Consider the following 27,016-nt stretch of genomic DNA (forward strand, 5'->3'; position numbering starts at 1 on the left):
CCACCAGGGAAGCCCAAGGCTGTCACTCCTGAAAGAACCTGATTAGAAGTATATACCCAAGGCCGCCAATCCATACTCAGTTATCACATACGGAATGGGCCAACTCACAAAGATGAGCTGGGGCTCATCAGATTTCCCCGTGTAAGGCATTAATTCAGTATTAGAGCAGGACCATCATATGAGCCATGGACAAACAGAGGCTATGTGGGAGCACAAGCCAGGTACAATGAGAGGAAGCCATCCAATGGCGTGAGGAAAATGGAACAACAGAGGAAGCAGAGGAGCCCTATGAATGAGACCGTGGAGCCCGTCAGAAGATTGTCCCTGGAGCTGTTTCTGTTCCAGACATGCCCCATACCAATTACAGCCCTTCGGTGTCCTTAACCTCCTCTCCCAGCTTTACTGAGAAACTGGCATAAATCTTTGTTCATTGCAACTGTATCATTTATAGAGTCATGATCCATGTTGTCCAGTTTAGAAGTCCAGTTAAAGAAACACTGTTCATTCAAAAAGAGAATGTCACAATAACCTGTATTAGACACAGCTACCTTTTCTCCCCTAAAGCCCACTGTCTTCACACACCACAGTTGCACGTGTTCTCAACAATCCCCCATGAATGACTCCTAGCTCTTCTTCCCGTGTGCATCTTACTATCTTCCTATCTTTTCCATCATCTTAAAATTACCCAAGAACTGGTCTAGCAAGACAAGGTCCATCCTTGAAGGATGGAGGAGGATAAGAGCCTAAGTACTCCAAGTTAGAAGAATCCTCTTTAATGAGCAGAGGGTGGGAAAACAAATGAGAACACTCATCATATTTCAATCATTATTTACACTGTCATCACACAGTCAAGGAAAAAAACCATAATAAAAATAACCTCATTTTGAAATCATGGTCACTGTAAGCTTATGCCATGAATATCTAGGGACTGTGTTTATGGGTTGCACACAGACTTATTCTGAATTTTCTAGGGGTAACACTTGTCAAATGATCTGGTGAAAAGAAGTAGATGGACTAAATGACCATGTTATCCAACTCACACAGCTAGTGAATATGCAACAGGACTGGGGTGGGTGGGAGAGGTGTCTCTGAGTGTGAGTTCCTGTTTATCTTAGGAGGCTCAGAATATCAATTCAAATGCTACCACCAAAGATATGGTCACTAGAAGCAGCTAAAGCAGTTTTTGTAGTTATTTTTGTCCTTAGAGTATATCTCACACATGATGTATAATCAAATCAGTGAGCTGTAAAGAACTAGCTCCTGTCTGATTATACCACCAACTAGACGCTCATTAGGTTCACCTAGTTCACTGCACTTTTCACATTTATGAATTGCTTTTTACATTGTTTTATATCAAATGAAATATCAAAATTTAATTTCCTAATATAAAATGTTTACAAGGTCCCAAAGTCAAATGTGCAAAACTTATTTTGCATTTATTTTATACTTGGTTTCATGTGACCACACATTGGTGCTTTTAACAGCTTCCTTCCACCCAGCAGTGTGGTTACCGATGTCTTATAAAAAGCCTCTTTAGCAACTCACACATCGATGCTTCTGTTATGTTCTCCAGCTGCCAGCCCCCTACATCTGGTTCAAACACTGTTCTCGTAGGAGGGAAAGGGGAGGAGTGATGATGAGGGCAATGGCAATAATAACAATAGCAAAACCTTAAGGAAGTGTTTTCTGTTTGCTAGCTACTGTGCTAAGCTTTTCCTTGGATTAATCTATTTTATCTTCCTATTTATTTGCTGGATAGTGTTATTCTCCCTATTTTACAGAGAAGAACACTGAGGAATTGGAGATAGTAAGTGGCAGTATCAGGATGAAGCCCAGGTCTCCAAGGACTTCCGTATTTCTTAGAAAAGATCTGATGTGTTATTTCTCAAATTATAAAAACAATATATTAAAATTTGCATACTTCTTGTAATCAGTAAAACAAAACAGATGTTGGCATTCTGACAGGTGTGAGGTGATATCTCATTGTGGTTTTGCTTTGCATCTCCCTGACAATTCGCAATGTTGAGCACATTTTCATGTGCCTGTTGGCCATCTGCATTAACTCTGTAAAAAAATGTCTTCTCAGGTCTTCTGTCCATTTTTTAATCAGTTTTTTTTTTTTGAGTTATATGAGCTATTCATATATGTTGGTATTAATTCCTTCTGGGTCATATCATTTGCAAATATTTTTTTCCATTCAGTAGGTTGTCTTTTCATTTTATGGATGGCTTCCTTGGCTATGCAAAAGCTTTTAAGTTTAACTGAGTCCCAAGTGTTTATTTTTGCTTTTATTTCCTTTGCTTTAAGGGACAGATCCCCCAAAATCCTGCTGCTATTTATATCAAAGAGTGTTCTGCCTATGTTTTCCTCTAAGAGTTTTGGAGTATCCAGTCTTACATTTTGATAATCCATTTTGAGTTGGGTTTTTTTTTGGTTTTGTTTTGGCCATACCCTGTGGCATGTGGGATCTTAGTTCCCCAGCCAGGGATCTAACCTGTGTCCCACCTCAATGAAAGCATAGAGTCTTAACCACTGGACCACAAGAGAAGTCCCATTTTGAGTTTATTTTTGTATATGGTGTTAGAGAACGCTCTAATTTTATTCTTTTACATGTTGCTGTCCAGTTTTCCCAGCACCATTTATTGAAGAGACTGTATTTTCTCTATTGTGTGTTCTTGCCTCCTTTGTCATAGATTAATTGGCCATAAGTGGGTGGGTTTATTTCTGGGTGCTCTATCCTCTTCCATTGATGAAATAACAAATGTTGGCAATGTTGGCAAGAATACAGAGAAAAGGGAACCTGTGTACACTGTCAGTGGGAAGGTATTAATAAATTGGTTCTGTCACTGTAGAAAACATTATGGCATTGTCACAAAAAACTAAAAATAGAACTACCATCAGATCAGATCAGATCAGTCGCTCAGTCGTGTCCGACTCTTTGCGACCCCATGAATCACAGCACGCCAGGCCTCCCTGTCCATCACCAACTCCCGGAGTTCACTGAGACTCACGTCCATCAAGTCAGTAATGCCATCCAGCCATCTCATTCTCTGTCGTCCCCTTCTCCTCCTGCCCCCAAGCCCTCCCAGCATCAGAGTCTTTTCCAATGAGTCAACTCTTCGCATCAGGTGGTCAAAGTACTGGAGTTTCAGCTTTAGCATCATTCCTTCCAAAGAAATGCCAGGGCTGATCTCCTTCAGAATGGACTGGTTGGATCTCCTTGTAGTCCAAGGGGCTCTCAAGAGTCTTCTCCAACACCACAGTTCAAAAGCATCATATGACCCAGAAATTCCGCTCTGGGGTATATATCTGAAAAAAAACAAAAACACTAATTCAAAAAGACACATGTACCCTAATGTTCATAGCACCATTATTTATAATTCACAAGATATGAAAGCAACCTAAGTGTCCGTCAACAGATGAATGGACAGTTGTTTCATATATATGTATATATAAATATAGAGAATAGAATACGACTCAGTAATAAAAAAGAATGAAACTTTGCCATTTGCAGCAACGTGGATGGACTTGGAGGGCATTATGCTAATTAAATAAGAGAAAGACAAATACTCTAAGATATCATTTATCTATGGAATCTGAAAAAAATACAACAAACCAGTGAATATAAAAAAAAAAAAAGCAGACTCTCAGATATAGAGAACAAACTACTGGTTACCAGTGGGAGGAGGGAAGGGACAAGATAAAGGACTAAGAGGTTCAAAGTATTAGGTATAATATGAGCTATACTGTAAAGGTGGGGGATATAACCAATATTTTATAATAACTATAAGTGGAGTATAACCTTTAAAAATTGTGAGTCACTATATTTTACATCTGTAACATATTATACAGCAACTACAATAAACAAACAAAAAGTGAAGTGAAAGTCATTCAGTCATGTCCAACTCTTTGCGACCCCATGGACTATACAGTCCAGGGAATTCTCTAGGCCAGGATACTGGAGTGGGTAGCCTTTCCCTTCTCCAGGGGATCTTCAAAACACAGGGATCAAACTCAGGTCTCCCACATTGCAGGTGGATTCTTTACCAGCTGAGACACAAGGGATGCCTAAGAATACTGGAGTGGGTAGTCTATCCCTTCTCCAGCAGATCTTCCCAACCCAGAAATTGAACCAGGGTCTCCTGCATTGCAGGTGGATTCTTTACCAGCTGAGCCACCAGGGAAGCCCAAGTTGCTCAGTTGTGTCTGACTCTTTGTGACCCCATGGACTGTATAGTCTGGCCTTAATTTGCCAGGCCAGAATACTGGAGTGGGTAGCCTTTCCCTTCTCCAGGGGATCTTCCTAACCTAAGGATTAAACCCAGGTCTCCCACATTGCTGGTGGATTTTTACCAGCTGAGCCACCGGGGAAGCCCAAGAATACTGGAGTGAGTAGCTTATCCCTTCTCCAGGGGATCTTCCTGAACCTAGGGATCAAACTGGGGTCTCCTGCATTGCAGGTGGATTCTTTACCAGCTGTGCTGGTAAAGAAAAAACTCCCTTTTTCCTGCTGTCCTTTAGTCCCTGGTACAAGTCCCATGGCCAGGCACATGTCTTTCCACATCTCTCTCCTTGTTCATCCATCTAAAAGCATAGACACATGTAGGCAGGGTTTTTACTTTATTTGCTGTGAATGAAATAGAAGGATATCACAGAATTTTCTGGACAATTACATATCTATTATACCTACATATCAGTAAATATAGATGTAAAATTTCCCCTGATGTCCTATCTTCCATACAAACACATACAGAAATTTGAAAAATGGAGATCAAATCAAGCATGGAGCATTTTCTCAGCCAGATTTTACTTTTTCTTTTCATGAAAGTGAAAGTGAAGCTGAAAGCTGCTCAGTCGTGTCCGACTCTTTGTGACCCCATGGACTCTACAGTCCATGGGAATTCTCCAGATACTGGAGTGGGTAGCCTTTCCCTTCTCAATCCAGGAATCAAACCCAGGTCTCCCATATTTCAGACATATTCTTTACCAACTGAGCTATCAAGGAAGTCCATATCTGCACCCATTTCACATGTGCATCACCACCCCCTCCCACATACGTATAAAAAATCCAGATTAACTATTAATGTGATTCCTTCTATAGTCTCCATTTCAACTAAACCATATATATATATGTAAAAATATACATACATGCATAGCTTTTTGTCATTGTCTATTTTATAGAAATAAGATGAATATACACATTTCTTTACATATGGCTTTCCCTGGGAATATCTCATGGAAATCCCTCCAAGTCAACTAGTATGACTCATTTATTTCTTCAAGTGGCTATATTACATGTTTAGCTATGCCAAAATCTATTCAACCATTCCCATGGTGATGGGCCCATTTGTTTTCTATTTTTGTCACTGTAAACCACTAACTGCAATATACTATTGCTGGACAGAATATCCTTGTACATAAAACTTTGTGCTTCTCTAAGGTGAAATTAATTTCTGTATAAAAATTAACTTTATATAAGGAAGATTTTTTTAAATGCCATCTGCCCTTATTGTCAATAGAACATACATTATGTGATACTTAATTATAACAACAAAAAAAACCCCAGTGCTTTTATTTTTTAACCCCAGTGTTTTTATTTTTTAACCCCAATGCTTTTGCAGAAATGAAGGCAAGAAAAATAAATGGTATAGACCAGCTGTATAAGAATTTATGAATTATGTATATGCCTTTATTTTATTATCTCAACACCATCAGCCCCTCAACATAATACCTGAACATTTGCAATATTAATTATAGTTAGACATCTTTGATATTTTGCCTTCTTTTAGTCACACAAAATGCACAACTTTTCATGTATATTTTGACTTTTCATTGTAAAGATGTATTTGCCAATGGAAAAAGAGACAGCATTTTATTTAACAGTTTGCTGGCTAGCTTGTTTTGTGACTTGAATTATTTAGACATATGGTAAGTGGGCCTCAACTTGTCCTCCTGCCCAGGCCCTGCAAATGTTCCTGAGGGGCGGCTCTGCTTTCAGCCCAGACTATGTTCATTTATTAATTTGTTCCTTCTTCATTCATTCAACATGTGTTTGCTTAACCTTTTTAATGAGCCAAGCAGTGTGCTAACTTCATATATTCCACAAAACTCTACTGAGTGTCATTAGAGTTCTGAGGACTTAGGACTCAGCTGGTACTAAGGGTAATCTGATTGAAATGATACAATTGTAATTGGAAAGAGTTTGGCCCAGTGATAAAAAGATGGAAAAACAAGGAAATGATTCAAAGACTGTGATAAGTGCTCAGGAAGGTGCATACATAGTGCATTGAGCACAGAGAGGAGAGGATACCTTAACCTGGGGACATTGGGGACAACTTCATAGAGGAGGAAGTGACATTTTGGGTGGGACTTAATGCATGAGTTCAGCTACATGCAGTCGCTGGGTCAAAAATAAATATGATACAGGATATATAGATATTTATAACATGTTCTTTATAATAATAACAGCATTTATTTATAACAATGTATATCTGTTGTTTGGAGAAGGCACTGGCAACCCACTCTGGTACTCTTGCCTGGAGAATCCCATGCCGGAGGAGCCTGGTAGGCTGCAGTCCATGGGGTCGCTAAGAGTTGGACACGACTGAGCGACTTCACTTTCACTTTTCACTTTCATGCGTTGGAGAAGGAAATGGCAACCCACTCCAGTGTTCTTGCCTGGAGAATCCCAGGGATGGGGGAGCCTGGTGGCTGGCATCTATGGGGTCGCACAGAGTCGGACACGACTGAAGCGATTTGGTGGCAGCAGCAGCATATCTGTTGTTTAGTTGCCAAGCTGTGCCTGATTCTTTTGAGACCCCATGGACTATGTAGCCTGCCAGGCTTCTCTGTCCACGGGATTTCCCAGACAAGAATACTAGAGTGGGTTGCCATTTCCTACTCCAGGGGATCTTCCCCACCCAGGAATCCAAACTGCATCTCCTACATTGGCAGGTGGTTTCTTTACTACTGAGCCACAACTTACGTATATTTAAAATTATGACGTAATACTATATAAATATGTTTACTATAAGACAGTATACAAATACATAGCAAATGTGTGTAACATATAGTCTATATAAATGTGGGGCCATAGAAAAAATATCAGCAGAAAATTAAGCCTAACATGGGGAAGCATTTCCTCTTTAGAATCTTGTCACTCTATGTCGATGAGACCTGTGGAGAAGGGCAGGGATCCGTGAGGGTGAAGGAAGGACACAGATGAAGAAATCAACAGCTTGAGGAAAGGGACAGTAGCTGGTGGGACTGATTGCAGTAGGGGCTGAATCTCTTGGGTGTGAAGCAAAGTTCTGTCCACATCGGCAAAATGATAAAGATGGAGCAACTGGCGGGTGAACGAGGCTCTTGTTTGTTTCAGCCACTGAGATGATTCACCCCAAAGCCCACCTCAAGAGCAGGCTGATGGGACCCACATGTCACGTACCGGCGCTGGCCTGCTGAGCTAGCTAAGGCTCTCCACGCTCCACCCTACCCCCCGGGTGATTCCAGATGCTGCAGCACACCCACGACAGGGCGTTTGCCTGTGGGTGTTTTTCTGACCCCATTACCTCAACCCAGGATATTCTCCAAAGCTATTATTGCCCAGAGCACCTATGTCTCACGCCCCCATGGTTCAGCGATCTCACCTCTCCAAGATGGCCACCAAGGTGGACCAGGGAAACCCCTGCCCTGGGAAATCCAAATGGAGTCAATGCTGACTCCAGATAGAAAATTGCAACCAACAACTGCATTTTCCTCAATTGCAATATGGAATCCTCCCCATTCTGGCTTTATTTTCCACATTTACATTTGCAAATGAGACTGACCTTAAACAATTTCCAAGCAAATTAACAGGGACAATGTTGGGCAGGGGTGATGAGGATGTAGTTTTTTCACTTTTACATCCACGGTGACCAAATAAACGTTAGTGCAAGTAGATGAACCTGGAAGCCCCATCCAGTTGAGAACCCATCCACTTTCACGTTTCATAGATTTCCTCAACATGCCACCCAATCCTCAGCACATTTGGTAAACAGGGAGGCCATGACACTCCATCCTGGTCTCCCTTATGGACTGAGACCCTCCCTCCCAGAGATATGGCGAGTGCTGAGAGCCCCTCCTGCATAAAAAGGGGTCGCCATTCTGGTGGCAGCTTACATCCTGTGACTGGTCAATTCACGGAGATGAATCATGCCTGTTGCTCTTGTCCCAGTGCCGAGACCCTTTGGTCCTGAGAGTCCCATGGGATTCACTGAGGCTTGTGTGGTGACTGCATGTACACAGACCAGCAACTCCTTTTGCCCAATGCCACTTTTTTCTCTTCCTTTTGGAAGCCCTTGACCCTCAGAGCTCTCTTCAATTTGTTTCCATTTTAGAGTCTGCTTCCCAAGGAACCCAACCTGGGACAACCTGTGGCAGGACAGTCTGAGGAGTGGTCTTAGAAAACAGCCTCTGAGAGCCCCATCCTGGGAAAAGGTGGAGCCATGACCCCCTGGCACATGTGTACCAATGCAACTGTTAACACAGTCCCAGCTGCGAACTGGGATGGTTCACCACATGGGGACGACATATCAGGCTGAGAAATATGTGGAAATAGTAATATAAACACAATAAGGTAGAACTGTATGGCTGTTGATAGAGAAAATGAATGCTTTAGAAAAAAAAAAGATAAAATACGAAAGGTCGTTTATTAGCGATTAAAGGCTAAGTGTGAAAGCCAGAGGGCCTCTTGCCAGCAAATAAGAAACTCTCATCTCTCGCAGCCGAGAGGAAGATGGAGATGAGGATAAGGACCAGGGCTTAATCATAAGAGAAGTCAAGCTCCCAAGAAGGCCAAACTCCCAAATAAGGTAGGTCTACTATGGCAAAGTCAGGCTCTGATATGAAAGAATGGGACCCAGAGATAGGAACATTGATGTTGATGTATTTGAAAACATGGAATCCTCAGATACCCCAGAACCCTCTGGCCTGCTCAGAAGTTGCCCATTCCTCCCTATTCAAGACAATCCCTCAACCCAGGAGATGACTCAGAGGCCTCCCCGTTGTGTAACCTTCCCTCCTCTGGGTCTACCTCCACCTCCCTCCTGGCACAAGACCAGCAGCTGTTAGGGTAAGGTCACAACATAAACCAGACAGGGGAGTCCTGCATCAACTAAGGGAGAAGTGGAATTATCCACTCAGTGAACTGGCTGATGATGCAAGACAGTGGGGACTGGATTCTGAGGCTGCTGGATATAAGGGGTCAGAATATCAGGTTGGGTAAGGTGGAGTTTATCACTGTGAGCACACCCTATCATGATATATGATTTAATAATCCATCAAGGGCTAGAAAAGATGGTACCAGCATACCACTAGAATGGCCTTTGGAAACTTGGGAAAAGCAACAGCCAACACAAGTCACACAGAAATGCCAGACTGCCATGGCAGATATGAAAGAAAGAATCAAAATCTCACAGAAGTGATCATGCTAGAAGGGATCCACTTTTAAGATCTGAAGACTTGCTGCATATAGGAAGCTCCGGCAAAGTGACAGGAAATGCTCTGGTGTAAGGATCACTGGCATTTCTGAGAAGCTCAGGGGTGACCCTCATCTGAAGACCCAAGCTGACCATAGGAGATGCTGTAACAGAACCAGGCTCCCAGGGGATAAGAGATTCTAAAATAATAAAGGTCAGGTAATGCTTAGCCAACAAAAAATGGATGCAATTATTATAATTAGTGGCAAAGTGGCAGTGCCTCCTAGGGAGTTGGGGGAGTCTAGGGTGACTGTTTTACCCAAGGACTAAGGGATGTGCAGGAATGCAGGGTGCTCGGTGTTGAAACAGAGACAGCCCTGGGAAAACCAGGATGGTTGGCCAGGCTAAGGGTGACCTATATAGAGCTATGGACACCTATGGCCATTTACTCAAGTAATCCTACCCTGAAGAAAGGCAAACATCAAAATATTTCAAGGACTGTTGGACACAGGGTCTAAGTTAATAGTATCTGAGACCCGAACTATCAGCTGATCCCTCATGAGATTCGGGGCTTATGGGGACCAGGTAATAAATTGAGTCCAGCTCAGTGTGGGTCCAGCGGATTCATAGACAAACCTAGTGGTCAGTTCCCAGATATGTAATTTTAATAGCTATACTTGGGAACTTCCCTGGTGGTCCAGTTGTTAAGAATCTGCCTGCCAATGCAGGGGACACCGGTTTGATTCCTGTTCTGAGAACACTCCACATGCCGTGCGGCAACTAAACCCATGAATCACAATTACTGAGCCTGATTGCCTAGAGCCCGTGCTCAGCAACAAGAGGAGCCACTGCGATGAGAAGCCAATGCACCGCAACTAGAGAGTAACCCCCACTCACCAAAACTAGAGAAACCCACAAGCAGCAACGAAGACCCAGAGCAGCCAAAAATAAACATAAATTTTAAAAATAAGTAATGAAAAAAATTGCTATACTTGGCAGTTCACTGAGCATCCGCAGTGATTCCTTGGTTTGTGGAGTAAGAGCTATTATAGTGGGAAAGATCCAGTGGAAGCTTTTGAAATTGACCCTCCCCCACAGCCAACATGGTTAATCCAAAATAACATTGTGTCCTTGGGAGGAGAGCAGAGATTACTGCCTTCTTAAAGACCCAAAGGCTGAGAGGCAGTGACCCTCACCATGACACCTCCAAAGCCAGATATGTCCCGGAGGACACCAGTGGCCTCCTGCAGAATAGCAACCTCAACTGCAACCGCCACATCAGAAGCAGGAGCTTAATTAGATTAGACTACATGCTCTCAGGCGCACAGTATGTTGCCACTGATCTAGCGAACGAGTTCTTTTTGATCCTTACTAGAAAGGAGAATGAAAAGTAGTTTGTATTCACTTGAAATGGACACCAGTCTCCATTTACAATCTGGTCTCACAGGAAGGAATGAAACAAGCATGAGGACAGAGCTAACATACACCAAAGTGACCTGGGCTGTCCGGACGTTTCAGTGCGTCACCCTGATTCATGGTATTGACGACATCATGTAAATCAAACCAGGTGAGGAGGAAGTGGCAAAAAATGTGGGAGATGCTGGTAAGTCACAGGTGCTCACAAAGGCAGGAAATGAGTTCTGTCACGATGAAGGGGCCTATCCCATCAGTAAAGGCTTCCCAGTTTGGAAGGCATGTGGACAGATACAACTGTCACAGCCTGAGAAGGGCAGGGTGTCCAGGGGCTCAGCCCATTTGCACAAGGGTCTGTTTCTCTGCCAGGTAAGCCAATCAGACCAGCAGAGTTGTTAGTGGAGGACAAGGGTGGTCTGGGATGGAGGGAGAGGACTAGTGGAGGAATGGCTTAGGGGTGTGAGGATTAGGTGCTATCTTGGGACAGGTGACAGTGGCAGGGGCTGCAATTCACCCCATTCACTATTCCTTTATATTAAATAGACTCTAAGTGGCACAGGGCAGACTGTGGGGCCCTCTGAGGTGTACCAGTTGATAAGAGCTCGGCTGGGCTCCCCACTCCCCAACCCTATCGCCACAATGGTCCTTAGGTGGGGAGGGTTCCTCACCTGCAGACACAGCTCCTTCCCCGAGCAGCCTGCATGCCACGACTGCTTAACACAGGGCTCTCACTGTCCACCCTCTCTGGCTGGGCTGAGGTCATGTCATGGACCACAGCCCCACTTCTCCCCTCACCCAGTTCTGCTCCTTTCACTCCCCTACAGGCACTCATCCCCAAAACACCCCACATGCAAATGTCCATCTCAGACTCTGCTTCCCATGGAACATAACCTCCAACACAGCCTCGCTCATCTAATTTTTTGTGAGAAAAGATACATTTAAAAAATATCTGAAACTTCAGCTTTTTCAATCCCCAAACATCACGTATGAAAGAGAAGCCTCTGATGCCATCATGCAGTCATACAGCACACCGTTACTGGCACTTAAAGAACAAAGAAAAACTAGGGGTGGGCTGAGTGCTTCGAGTTATGTCATCGCCAGTGTGTTACCAGGCAAGGGAAACCGTCCTGTTACCCATGAAACAAGGAAAAGCAATGCATGATTGATAGGATCCTGAAACCATAAACGTGCTTCAAAGGAAAATTACAGCAACACAGGCTTCATATGGGAAACAACCAATTCCTCTTTTCCAAATCATCTCACTTAGTCTGCAATTACCCTTGGAGGTGGGTAAGACAATCACTGTCACTTTGCAGATGAGAAAACTAAGGCTTAGCCATTTGTCCAAGATTATACAACCAATCAATCAATGGTGGAGCCGGTGAACCCAAGACATTGATTTCTGATCCTGAGGGCTCCAAGAGTCTCTCCTGTCTCCACACAGGTAAACGCCAGGACACCTGGATGCTAAGCACTGCACTAATTCCGAGCAAAACTCTATTGAATTATTTATACCCTAGAAACACATACCTTATTTTTATTAGATGCTACTAATGGGAAAAGAAAAGGAATTCATTACAGAAATTACTATGCATTCTTGTTTACTGGAACATCAATTCTGTGTTTTTAAAAAAAAAAGCCATTTCTATGAATCTGGCTCAACTACTCAAACTGCCTTGACAGAGACATGACAACCATGATGGGCTTTTATATTATCCCACTCAGTGATCTTCATATAGTGAAGATCTTGTATTCAGGAGCTACTGGCTTACAGTGTTTTATTACATTTAAAGAAGATGTTTTATTGCATTTAAAAAAATACCTTGTAGTGATTTACACTCTTATCAGAAGTATGTGTTTATAGGGACTGTAATTAGTGAAGCACAAAAATTTATGCAGATAATAGCAATACCCAGGGACTCATGAGATTTGTCATTGTCTTATTGCTTTCTAAGCAAAAGTTTTCTACCAAATTATTTTCCCCTTAAAACATATACTTTATTTTTTTGTAATGGAAGCTGATCTTAAAAAAGATTTACTTCACAGAAATATACTTTGTACAAATATATGTAGAACATATAAATTTTCATGATAAATGATATTTCTATAAATATAAAAGTAAGTAAAAGTAAGTGTTAGTCGCTCAGTCGTGTCCAACTTTTTGTGACCCCATGGATCATAGCCCACTGGGCTCCTCTGTCCCTGGAACTCTCCAGGCCAGAAGACTGCAGCAGGTAGCCATTCTCTTCTCCAGGGGATCTTCCTGACCCAGGGATGGAACCCAAGTCTCCTACACTGCAGGAAGATTCTTCACCACCTGAGCCACCAGGGAAACCTTAAAATTAATATGTAATTTACATATAAACATATAAACACTATATAATACATATATATACGTTAACAGTTATTAAGTGTTTACTATGTGCGAGGCACTGCTCTAAAGTGTTAATTCATTTAATCTTCATTCATGAATAACTCATAAATAAATAAAACCCATGAATAACTCAACAGACAGTAACTCATAAATTCTGAAATGAGAATGTATTACATTTCATAGACAAAGAGAATACAGTGCTTTGTACAACGAGGAAACTGAGGCACAGCCAACTTAATGAACTTGACCGAGAGCAAACAGACAATGACTGGTAAGGCTGGGTTTCAAGGTCACACACTGACTCCACTCTGTTCTCTGGGTGTAGAATTAAACGACTGAAGGAAAACAGGGCATCATTTCCCTAGTTGGTCTTCTCCTCAAGTCCTTCACTTTTGCTTCCAACCCAAAAATGTTTATTAGTGTGTGTATTACAGGATGAACCGTCCAGGATTTTGAACTTGACTCTTCATAGCCCCAGGGAATTATTTTATCAACAATAGTGAAATTAACCCAGAAGCAAGTGTTCAGCCAAATCGAAGGGTCAGGGAGAATTTGAGATATTTCCAATGAATCAATATGCTTACAGGTGTCAGGCAGGTGCCCTAAGTGAACAGAGCAGCTGGGTGGAGCCTGTGGCAAACAGCGGCCCTCCCAGTGACTGAATGGGGCAACTGCTCCCCCAGCCAGCCTGGAGCTGCCAGCGGCAAAAATGGGTCCAGTGTGCAGAGACTTTCCCACTTTTTTCAAGAGAATCCAGAAATGTAAAGTCTCTCGACTTTTAAACATTAGTGAATTTCTCTCTTTTTTTTTGCAGTATTTTGTAAGCCAAACAATGCATCTGTAGGCCAGCTATGGATCACGGGCCACCATTTTGCAACTTCTGACCTGAATGAAAATAGAGAGGGAGGGTCTCCCAAGTGCGATGAATTGAGGAGCACTGGGAGAGTGATGTCATTCTCTATCTCCCTCCAGTGGCTTGAATTTCCAGTTATTAATGCATTCCCATGTTAACACTGAGTTTTCCATGTTCGTTAAAAGAATATGGCAGTGAAAGATAACCTGCTGAAATCCATCACATACTATGAAAAAAGCAACTAGACACTTCAAGCACCCCTTTTAGAAGGTGACATAAACTGTTTTCTAAACTATCTAGGGACTTCCCTGGCAGTTCCGTGGTTATGACCCCACCCTTCCAGTGCAGGCAGTGTGAGCTGATCCTTGGTTCCCTGGTCAGGGAACTAAGATCCCACAAACTCTGTGGCCAAAAAAAGCTATCTAAATGCCCAAGACTGAGGGGCCGAACGAACCAGATTCTGCATTTGGCTATGGTGCCTCAGACGTCTGTCTCCTGGGCTCAGCCAGTCTTTAGGACTCCCTCCTTCACTCACCTGACTCCATCCCTTTTTTGTGTGAGAGATAATTCTATGAATTCAGGGTTTTTTTAGTCACAAGTAACAACAACAATAACAAAAAATACTCCAAGTGGCCTCATTGAGAGAGAAATGAGAGAAAGATAGAAGGAGAAGGAGCTAGAAAGAATGCGTTGGTTCCAGAAACTGGAAACTGATCTCTGGGGAATCTAGGTCAGGTATGTCTGGATCCAGAATTCTAGCAATCTCTGTCTCCATCCCAGCCCCATGCTCCTCTGTATTGGCTTCAATATTTGGCAGAGTCTCCCAGTGAGGTGGGCCTGGCGGCCAGCTACAGCTCCACTGTAACGTATACCCACTTAGCAACTCTACAGAAAGAGGTCCTCTCTTTTCCAACGCACGCCAAGTGACTGCAGCTGACACTGTGGACTTGGGCCACGGGTCTGTGCCTAAGCCAATCACATGGTGGGATGGGAGTAGGATACCCTGACTTGGCTAAACCTGGGTTTCATGCCCCTCCACCCCATCCCCAGAGGCCAGAATGCAGGACCAGCTACTAAAAATTCATGAATTTAGAGTCTGATGGGTAGGGGATTCCACTGGCTGCGATGCTTCATTTTCTTCCAAGTTCTCCTGCAGTTTTTGCTGCTACTGTTACAGTGCAGTCAGCACAATGCAAGCAGGCAGAGAACGCAGATTAGAAACACAGCCTCAATCTAATCTTCTCTTCCAGGCATGTCTGCCTATTTTCTCAAGAGACGTCTGCCCCCTGAGCCTGGCCTTAGCATAAGGTTCAACTTTTTATTGTGGCTTTTATGAGACTTTCTGTGATTTGAGCTCAAGCTATCTACCTCTGTCGTCTACTGAACTCTTAACAGCATCGCACCCAATGCAGCCTGATGGCACTGAAGCGCCTCCCAGTCCCTCCACAGCCCTGAACTTTTCTCCTCCCTGCCCTCTGCAGACTCTGCTATGTTCCTGGCCTGCCTCTCCTTCCCTGCCACCTCCTGTTGCAATCCGAGCTCCCATAAAGGACCTTTGTCTTTGTCTGCTATCTGGCTCCCAGCATCACTTACTGTCATAATGCTGATCTCCCCAGGGGAATTCTCCATATGGTGGCTTGATGGAAAGGAATGACCAACTCCGGCTTCAGTCAAAGGTACCAGAACTTTCTCTATCGCCATCTTGGCTTGGCCAGCGGCTGATCGGGTGACTCTGCTGGCCTGTCATACATGCTGTCCTGGGCCTTTGATCTTGAGAGAGTGACCAAAGGACCTTCTCAGCAGCATCAAAGCCAGAGGAGCCCATTCCTTCTGAGTGATCTCTGCTGGCAGTCATATTCTTCATCTCCACAGCTCCTTTGATTCTGACTATTTTCCAAATCTGGTCATGTCAGCCACCTGACATTTCTGGGAGTCCCTGATCTCCTTCCTACACTTTCCTCTTTTTTGTCTGAGATAGCTAGAGAAGCTTTCTGTTGCTTGCAACCAAGAACTCTGACATACTCCCCATAAGGCCCAATTTAAACCTGAATTTCCCACATAAAGCTTTTCTTCAAGATAGCCCTTCTTCTACATTCCCATAAATTCTCTAAACATTTTCTAAAAGGAATTTTATAAAAGAAAATCCTTGGAATTGGCTCTGATTTTGAGCTATTCACTTACATGTCAGACCCCACACCAGACAGGAAAGGAGTTCCTTGGGGACAGGGTCTATATCTCTGGTGGCTCTGTATCTCCAAACCTAGCTCAGTACCTGGCATATAGTGGATACTTTGTAACTGTGCATTAAATGAGTAAATACAGTCTTAACTGAATTTATGCAATTGTTTCTTTCAGGAACACTGCACTGCTGCAGATATTTTCCTCCCATTTCTATTTAGTTAAGAAGGAACTGAAGATGGCAAGGGGAAAGAAAAGTCTTTATTATGGCCGCTTTCATTTTGACCAACCATCTTCACTTTATACTCCTTCACCCTTTTTCCAGAGCGTTAAGAAGCATATCAGAGACTTCGGCTTCTTTTCCTTTCTCCTGGTGCTGCTAGCCAAGCCATGGAGTTAATTATGACAACAGTCAACATTTACGCAGTTTTTACTATCAACCAAGCCCTGGGCCAGCTGCGTTACATGCAGTGTCAGGCCACTAGGTATAATTCTGACCTAAGTAAGATTCAGGAAGCTCAAGTGATGTCTATGGCCATACCACCCTGAAGGTGCCCGATCTCATCTGATCTCAGGAGCTAAGTAGGGTCAGGCCTGGTTAGTACTTGGATGGGAGGAACCTCAAATGACTTTTTCAAAGTCACAGAACTGGCAAGAATGGAGCTGCCATGACTTGAAGTGTTTTCATCTCTCTCTGTCTCCTTATGGGTGATTCTCTCATAGCATGACATGTCTAGAAGACTGGAAGAAATGGATGGAAAAGCAAGATGATGAATAATCCTCAAAAGAAAATAATCAGCTCTTGAATGGATGAGAATTATGAAATTTTTTTGTGCTTAAGTTAAACTTTTTATGGACACATCTTTCAAGGATTTAGCCCTTATGGGACCTTCCAATTCACTAAATTTCATTTCATTTTAGCTCACATGAATAGCACATCTCCAATGTTTAAAAAACACCTGGAAAGGATCTTGAAGTAAGAATGTCATGGATACCAAGATTGACGCACCAAATTCCAGTCCTTACAAAGCTCTCTGCTGGTAGGGCACCAAGGCTACTAAAAACCCTGTCCAAAGGCCAGGGAATCCTTGAGGCACCAGCAAAGTGCTCTGGAAGCACCGAGCAGGATGAGGGCAATTCCCAAAACATGGATCAGGGCAACTTCACAGGGCCGGAGGCTGAGAGCATCTGTAGGAGAGGAGCAAAGCAGGGTGGTTAAGAGAGTGGACTCTGGAGCCAGCTGCCTGGATTCAGATTCTGTCTCCAGCACTTGCTAGCTCTGGATCGTGAGCAAGTTTCTGTGCTTCTGTTTCTTCAACTGTAAAATGGGATAATAATAATGGTACCAGCATCATTAAGTTTCTGTGAGGAGTCAACATTTGTCAAGCCTTAGAACAGCAACGTGACACCAAGTGAACACTCTGTAACTGAGAAGCTTAAGTGTAGGATGACCAGGTAGAGAAGAGCCCAGGACAGTGTCCCAGGCATGGAATCACCACTTGGCATTAGGAGGTGTGCATGGCAAGGGGCTGGAGCATCGTGCACAGAGAGGAGGGATGAGTGACAGCAGTGGGTTGAGATGGGGATGGGGGAGATGCCCAGGATGGAGATGAGCTAAACCATCAGGGAAAGGCTCACCACGCCCCCAAAATGTGAACCCTCCTCCACATGCACAATGTAGCAACTTCTCCAGGCAGTAATCCCAATTTGGAGTCAGAGACATTTGCAGGCATGTGAGAATCTAGCTTTCTTAGTTAGGGCATAGACAGGAATAGACTCTAAGAGAGAACGTGAGTGCTCCTAAAAGGAAAACCCAGAGAAAACTATTTTGACATGAATTTTTTAAATACACTCACAGGAGGCGAGGGAGGGAGATCTGTCCTGTCTGAGGCAGCCTGCACATGTCTGAGGCATCCCATAAAGAAAAAGATTGGCACGCAGACAGGGCATGGAATCAAGAACACTAAATCACAATTCAGTTCTTGCTGTGCACCCTCAATGAGTCACTTGAGATGTCTGGATCCTGAGCATCTCCACCCTCAAGGTGTGAGCAAAACCATCTTTCCCTGCTAGGAAATTGATGACATACAAGATTTAGCAGTGAAGAGGCCTCAGAGCGCCTGTGGATAATAATACCACATGTAAATATCCCCAAAGCCCCCCTCCCACGACTACATTCAACTCGCAAAGCACAATTAATTCCTTTTGAAAGCTCTGTACATATATCCCTCTGTTCGCCCCTTTCCCGAGAGGACACAGTTGATTAATTCAGAATTTCTCAACTTCTCTGAGACCATTTAAACTTGTAAATGGTGTTTCTGTGACTCTAATCGGTTCAAGGTTATAAGGCCTGGCACACCCAGGAGCAACAAACCCACAGAACAGGTTCACCTAGTCCCAGACACCCTGAAGGATCCTGAGAGAGGCCCCTAGGACAGGCAGAATTTAATGCTCTGATTGCAGGTGTGGCAAGAAAGGGCTGTTTTTTCTCTCCTTTGGGAAACTTCCTTTTAACAAATTGACAAATAATCTATGTACACTGTTAAAACATTATATAATACAGGGGAAAAAAAGAAGAGAAAATAAAAATTACCTACAGCTCCACCATCCATAGTTAAGCTACATAGCATATGTAACTGTTAACACAAATCTTTTGCTCACCTATTGTCATAGAGCCTTCCAGACTTCTATATAGTTATGTAAACATTTACAAGATGGAATCTCACTGACTCTCATTGATATCTTATTATTCTCTAAGTTGGCTTTTTTCAATTAAAACTATTTAATAAGCATTTCTCTGTGTCCCAGTGTGGCTTAATGTCATCATTTTTGATGGAGACTGGTGCTTCACTATAAAATCTAATAGTCAGAACTCTGAGGGAGGCAGAAGCCCAGTTCAAATTGGCTTAGGCACCATCAAGGGAATTTATTGCTCCATGTAACAAAGTCCAGAGGCAGATTCTTAACATGGCTGGACTAAGATCTCAGCTTCCCCCTCAGTCCCTCTCTTCCATGTGTCTCTATTAATAGGCCACTCTCAGGTGGGCTTTGCTTAGGTCTTCCCAGCCCCACGTCCAGTGGAGGGCCTCTCTGTCCCAACTGTTCCAACCAAAAAGTCCCTGAAGATTCTCTAACTGCCAGAGCTTAGCCATGTGCCCATCCCTGAATTCATCACCATGCACTACGGTCAGGGGCCGGAAGGCTCCCACTGGCCAGGACTGTGTTCACATGGCTTCCTGTGGAGCTGGGTTAGGGATTAGCCCCTTCCAGTGCCAAGAAAACAGCTGATTCTCAAGTAAAATTGGGTTGCTATTCCTGTAGGGAAAAGAACAATTGCGAGACTGACCAAAACAGGTAATGTTTACTATAAAATCACTCTCGTTTATTGAGAATTTCATATAGGTCTAGCACTATGCTAGACACTTTATAGTATTTAATATAATCTTCAAAAAATCTTATGAGTCTGGGGTCATTGTTGTCATCATTGTTTTATGAAATTAGATGCTCAGCAAGGTTAAACAGTTATCCCAAGGTCACAGAGTGAGCAGGAGTAGGGTAAGGTCCTAGGTTGTCTGACCCTGGAGCCAGTCTTTGCAAATGCTCTCTTTTCAGCAGACTATGGTATATTTGACCAGTCCCTATCTGAACAGGGCTTCCCTGGTGGCTCAGATGGTAAAGTATCTGCCTGCAATGCAGGAGACCCAGGTTCAGTCTCTGGGTTGGGAAGATCCTCTGGAGAAGGGAATGGCTACCCACTCCAGTATTCTGGTCTGGAGAATTCCATGGGCAGAGGAGCCTGGCAGGCTACGGTCCATGGGGTCGCAAAAAGTCAGACATGACTGAGTGACTAACAGTACCCCGACAATGCCGAAAAGCTGTTGACACTGAATACCAGACAGAGTAAGCTGGAAAGATCAGAGAGGTGATCAGGGAGAGGGATGGATAAAATGAAGATTGTAGTTGAGCTGCAAATACTGACGATTAAGTTCTAGGGTATGATTATGGCCGTGGATAACTGAGATATAAGGTCCTTGGAGGAGGGGCGATCAAGAAACTGAGAGGCTAGGGCACTGAAAGCATTATTTATCAACCGGGACACTGAACTCACCTCAAGTTAGGCTAGGAGCAGTGGCGGAGGGGATGACAGTGGGCTAAGAATTAGAATCCTCAGGAAATTATGGGAAGTCACCTGGGTCTGGTGAAGACTACAACCAGGAGGGTGGTGACTGGTGTTATCTCTTCACATGACCTTCAGATGGTTGGTCCCCGGGGAATCACCAGGTCATGGTTAGAGAAAGAGGATAAGAAAAAGAGAGAAAAGGTTTGATGATACAAAAGATTTTGCTGATTATGATTCTGCTGGATTTCAGAAGATGCACTGAGAAGTGGGAAGATGGCAGATGGGGCAAAATCAAGGACTATACCGAGTGTGGGCGATACCTGGGAATTTGGATCTTTGTGGAGGGCATCTTATAAGTAGGGCTAAGAACAAGATACATGATGGGTGAGTCCTAACGATCTTCAGGTCGTGAGCATGAGGCTGCAAGTGCTGCTGGGGAGGAGATGATGAGAGCTCTAGATCTCCCTTCGACTCCTTCCAACAGAGGTGCCTTATTTTTCTTATTTATGGACTACTCAACAGCCCTTCATTACAGCTGTCTCCCATTTCTCTAGACCTAACGCATCCTCAGTACAGCAAGACTGCATTAGAAAGTCTTGACCAAAAGTCAAAATCCTAGCATCAAGCTTTGGTCAAAATAGGTAATGATATGAGAATCTATATAGCATATAAAAATATAAAGTATCAGGCTTTTCGCACTTAAGAACTTTTAAACACTGAGGCATAATTCACAATAATAAAATTCAGCCTTTAAAGCATGTGATTAAGTGGGTTTTAGTATACTTGTAAGGTTGTGCAAGCATTCCCGCCATCTAATTCCAGAACCTTTTCATCATGCCAAAGAGAAACCCCATACTCACGGTCCCTCCTCATCTCTGCTCCTCTTAGCCCCTGGCAACCTCTAATCTACTTTCTGTCTCTGTGGATTTGTCTATTCTGGTCAGTTTCTAAAAATAGGATCACGTAACTCATGCGACTGCCTTCTCTGGCCTACCATCGTGTTTTCAAGGTTCATCCGCGTTCTGGCAGTGTCGGTACTTCGTTCCCCTTGAGGCTGAGTAATACTACACAGTACAGGTATACCACACTCTGCTTACCCACTCATCAGCTGACGGCCACTGGGCTGTCTCCACTTTAGGGCTGATGTGAATAACGGTGCTATGAACATTCACATGCAGCTTTTCACGTGGGCATGTGTTTCCAGTTCACTTGGGCATATGCCTACCCTGAGAACTTGGTGCCTAGCTGGAGAAGGAGTCTAAGGAACTAAACTCAAGTCTCACAAATAACGTGAGATTCCCTTCCCTCAAGAAATATATTCTTGAGATAATGACTGATCATTATGGAGGGAAGTTCAAGGTTCCAATCCACTACCAGAAAGAAAGTCTTACCTTGAGCTGATCACTTGTTTACACAGAGTACAGAAGAGGATGAGGCAGGTCCTTCTTTTGTTACTGAATCATGTACCTGTCAATGCAAAGTCCAGCTTGGATGGGCCTCTTGGAGCCCATCTGGTGGGCTGTAACACCCCTCTACCCTTCCTCCACAGACCTCCCCTTCAATTAATAAATATTAATTTAGGTGCTGGAGAGACAGTGAAGAACATAATAAATATAGTTCTGCACTCATGGAGCCTACAGTCTAGTGGAGAAGAGAAAGATTAACCACATGCTTACATCTGATGAAGGTTCATGGACTAGAAAGGAGAATTAAGCAAGGAAGCCTGGCATCAACTGGAAACCTGAGCCAGAGAGTCCAGGGCTGTGTGAAGGACTTGCTCCCGGTATCTTGTTTCTACTTGTCTCTCTTGAGTTGTTATCTTTACTTTCACAGGGTGTAACATGGGCAGCTCTGAGCTCTAAACCTTGCATTCAACTCCACTTTGAAAATCTCAAGAAAGCCTCTCACTGGACTGTGTCCTGGGGAAGACAGTAAAGTCCTCTAATTGTCTGTAGCTCACATGCCACCTATGTTCTTAGAAGGGTAGGAAATGCTACCCAAAGAAGGAAAGGAGGAATGAGGAGACAAAACAATAAATGCCTACTGCATGGCTGATCCTATTTTTCTAAGCAGGGTTGGGAAGGAATGCATGACCAGAAAAAGTATAGATCCTGAAAGACATCAAAACCACAGAAATGGGTGAAGCTAGATTATGTAGAACTCTTTTTGCCATGAAAGAAGCTTGAACTTTACCTCATTGGCCTTGGGAATTTACTGAAAAGTTTTAAGTTTTAGGGAGGGATATGTATTTCAGAATTACCAACATTGAAGACAGGAAGAAGTGTTTAGGGGGCTTTTGTAACTGCCCATGTGAGAGATGATAGGGTTGGAGCCAAGGGAGAAGAAATTATGAAGAGAGAACAAATGCAGAATATGTTGGGGGAGGTGGCTTAAAGCCCCCTAGATGTGATGGATGAAGGAGAGGGAGGAGCCAGGCAAACACTTGCTCCCATTTGATAGGCCGTCAAGTCCACCTGTGATGAACTTCCATCTCAAGACAATTCAAACCTGTGCCAGAAGGAGTTGTGGCTGCAAATAAAAAACAAAGACATGCTCTCTGCCCGCCCCCCCCCCCCAAAGAGCTCCCTAAACTATTAGGAAGCTAAAGTAAGTTATGGGAAATGCACAATGCAAGGCTGATTAAGTCAAATGTAGTCAGTGAGACTGGGAGGAAAGGATTCTCTCATTTTGTTCGCTGATGGGATCAGACATAAAAGAAGCACAGCTGAGATGAGTTTTAAAGCATGGAAGCATTCCTACAGGTGGGGAGTTGGTAGGGGGCCTTTCTAACAGGAAATAGCGTGAGCAAAGACATGGGGATGGAAAAGCACATGGCATGTTTGGAGAGCATGCAATGACTCATTTGACTGGCTGTCAAGAAATTGTGAAACAGAAACCAGTAGGGTGAGGATACAGGGTAGGGTGGTTGTTAGGTTTTCTTCAATCATCCACACGTGGTTAAGCTATTAGTGGAAAGAGGAATTTAAGTACTGTAAAGGAGACCACTTAGGGGAAAGATAAATTTTGTTTGGAACATGTTGCATTTGAGGTACCTGTAGGACATCCAGTGGAGATACCCAGTGAGCAATTACTGTGGTCTCTTCTGAGGGGTGAAGGCTGAACTATTGGATCTGTGGGATGTGTGGCATGGTGCATGTGTGGTATGCTGTATGCATATGTTGTAGGTGTGTGTGCATTCATCTGTTTTTATCCTGATTCATTCAAATTGTGATTTGAGTGGCATATGCACATTTGCACAACAAAATTGTTAAAAATTCTATAGCAGATAAAGGAAAACACAAGAACACAAATTAAAATTAAAGCCACAAGGTTAACATATAACTTTTATGTCATAGTTCCTATAGAGGGAAAGAGCAAATTCGGCTTTGAACTTCCTAGCAGCCAAAGCAAAGCAGGAAACATAATTAGTTGTAAGATTTCTAATGGACAAGAAATACATATTTGTAAATCTTCTAGGCAGAAGCAGAGTCGAGGACTCTGATGCATTTATAACACAACTCCAAAAGAGATACCCGATGCTCTCTTCTCCTGGGGCTCCTCTCATTCTAGGGCACATCTATCTTGAAGTTATATGTGGACCAGAGCTTTGCTCTGTCCAATGAAAAATGACCACAAGCAGCATGTCATTTAAATGGAAAATTAAAGGGCCAGTGTGCAAGTCTCTCTTTGCTCTTTCCCATACCACAGTGACTGAGACTGTGAAAGAGGAGGGAATATAGACAAAAAGGGAAGAAAAGAGGAAGGAAAATGGACTGACAACATCCAATGTATGAGAGGAGAAGCAAACAAAAAAGAACGGAAAGAACAACGAGATATCCAGAAGGAAGACCATGAGAATCACAGTATCCCAAGAACTAAGATGAAGGCTTTTTCCAAAGGGAGAGCCATAGAGAGATCAAAATCTTGCTGACAATCCAAAAGTGATAGAACTAGAATTTGATTCCCATTCTTAACAGCATGAAGATCCTACTTGCTACATTCAGTTTCCTTCTGAGGAGACGGGAACTACAGGCTCTACCATGTCCCAGCTGTACCACCTCATGCACAGCGAACCCACAGCTGACTCACCTGTAGGTACCCCTCATGCAATATTCTGAGGACAAGATCAGATAATGCCCACAATGTACAGAGTTTCTGTTTCTGTGCTTTGAAGATCTGGGATTTGCAAATGTGATTTGAATATTCTTTTTTTTTTTTTTTTTTTTTTTTACCTTCTGAGCCCTAGGAAAGGGAAAGCAAGGTTCAGATGCCCCTTCCCAGAAACCACATCACCAGACTGGAATCCACAGAAGGCCTGGGACCATGGCCTCTGGCAATGCTCACTTAACCTACATGAGGAAGATGGAATGAAATCACAGCACTTGCCAAGATCCACCCCTGCAAGAGCCGAAGGACAATCTCTTGGCAGGAGAGGAAAATAATCTTTAATTCCTCAACCCCTTAGGTACCAGTTCGACCAAATGCCCTGCTTTATGAAATAAAAGCGATGATCTGGCAAAAAGCAATTTTAAAAGACCGAGTGACAAATACGAAGAAAAACAATCACCTACTGAATGCACTGTCCCAGGAACTCCCAAGCACCTCTTCTGTCTAGGGCTGTGATTTGAAAGTCATCTGATATTCAAGTGATAGCTGTCTTTCCTCATGTCTGTCACACTGTCTGGTTTCCTTCAGTGGCTGCAAACTCACCCTCCTACCTGTGTTCAACTTAGGTTTTCACTTAGGCAAGAGGCTTTGGGAACTGGTGCATTTGAGGTACAGAATACTACTTATGTTAGATCAGCCTGAGAATGGAAATATGTATGAAAGATAATCTAGATCTACTATATTTTCAGAGGTAGTCAAAGTGCTCATCCAGTCTGCACTTGAATACTTCTAATGACCAAAGAGCTCACTACCTATCAAAGAAGAGAAGTCCTCCAGGCGGCGTCCCCACTCGAGCCGTATCGCCACCTGCAGGCTCTGCCGTTGAAATTCCTTCCTCCTGAAACCTCAGCCCTCGGCCAGCATACTGTGCAGTCATGCTTCTCCCCAACATGGGAGCCTTTCTTTCCCCTCAATATAATGCTACTCAGTTTAGCATTTATATGACAGCATTTATTGACATCTACTACATGCCAGGCAAAATTCTAGGCTTTAGATACAAAGACAATTCTGCCCTCAAAGTTAATAGCCCAAGCACTGCAGTTAAAATTGAATTTAAATCCTGCTTATAAGATGTGTGACTTTGCCATCGGTTACTGGACCCCTGAGTCCTACTTTCCACTTCGGTAAAATGGGTGGGACAATAGTTTCTATTTCAAAGGGCTGATGTGACATCTAGATGAAATAACAACATGAAGTTACTACCAGAGTGCCCGACACAAGGTCAGTGCTCTGTGTGCTCAGTCACTCGGTCATAGCGTTTTGTTAGTGATGGTTAATGGATGCTAGGACACCGCTTGGAACCTTCCTAACTTCCCAGCTAACACACGTGTATCTGAGACTTGGCTCAGGCATCACCTGCTCGGGGAAGCTCTGCCCCAGGTCAGGGTGTTGCCTAATTTCACAGGTTTACAGTGCTGTCTGCCTTTCTTAAAGCATCTGCAACTGTGGCTTCACCTGCATCCATCTGACTCTTCTAACTTATGTCTGTCCCACACCTGCTCCCACCGCCCCCATCCCAATCAGACTGTCAACTCTGTGAGGACAAGGATCCGGCCTATTTTTACTGACAATTCTATCCCTCAGACATTGATTTCTAAGCGCTAATAGATGCCCAGTAAGTATTTAAAGAAAGAAAAATAAATGAACAAATAATCTGTAATATTAAACACATTCTAATGACACTGAAGTATTATACTGGAAAAAAAAACTTTCAGCCTCCAAGAAAAACATTAACAGCTATTAAGGAGATGGAATAGATGGAATGGGATCAGTAACTTCATCCTGACCCCCTGGAAGAGACAGTTCACAGCAACACATAGAGCAGGAAGAAGTTTATAGCTCATTAGAGTAGGCCTTTTAAGAGAAGGTAATAATGGCTTGTATCTATGTGTACTAAAGGCTTTATACGTATTAATTTATTTAATACTTACAATTCAATAAGATGGTAACTATGCAGAGGGGTTAAGTAATCTGTCCGAGGTTAGCGTGACATGATTATGCTCCCTTCAGGGTCTCTCCATGTACTTGGGTCTTCTCCATGACCTCCCAAATTCTGACTATTAGTAACCAGAGACTCAGCCACTTCGGTAAAAAGTGGTTTCATTTCCTATGCTCATGAGGGCATCAGTGCTCAGATGGCCCTGGACTATTTCTATCTCATTGCTTCTCACATCCTAGTAGGGAAGACCTCCAATATCCTCTTTTCACTCAAAGACCCTTTTCTAACTTCAACAGAGTTGCTTCCATCACTCCATTGTCATTCTTTACAGATACTCATGGAATTAGATGATTTTAGATGATGTCTTCAAGATCATTTAAGGTAACCCTCCCCACCCCACCCCCATTGAATTCAGTGGTCTACTGAATGGTAAGAGTGGTTATCAACCTCTATTTGTATACTGCCAGTGATGGATAATTCATCAAACCCAAGATGATATATTCCGTTACTGTCTGTT

General features: G+C 43.3%; 1 long non-coding RNA gene across 1 annotated transcript; it reads right to left on the bottom strand.

Annotated features, from left to right (window-relative positions):
• Positions 1 to 757: 757 nt before the first annotated feature.
• LOC133260367 (uncharacterized) lies at positions 758 to 26,814 on the bottom strand. Its single transcript, XR_009740791.1, has 2 exons — positions 26,492 to 26,814; positions 758 to 3,309 (listed from the first exon to the last, which is right to left on the bottom strand). It is a non-coding gene; the product is annotated as an uncharacterized LOC133260367 (long non-coding RNA).
• Between the last annotated feature and the right edge of the window lie 202 nt (positions 26,815 to 27,016).

Source organism: Bos javanicus, chromosome 14, assembly GCF_032452875.1.
Source record: "Bos javanicus breed banteng chromosome 14, ARS-OSU_banteng_1.0, whole genome shotgun sequence".
NCBI classification, from domain to species: Eukaryota; Metazoa; Chordata; class Mammalia; order Artiodactyla; family Bovidae; genus Bos; species Bos javanicus.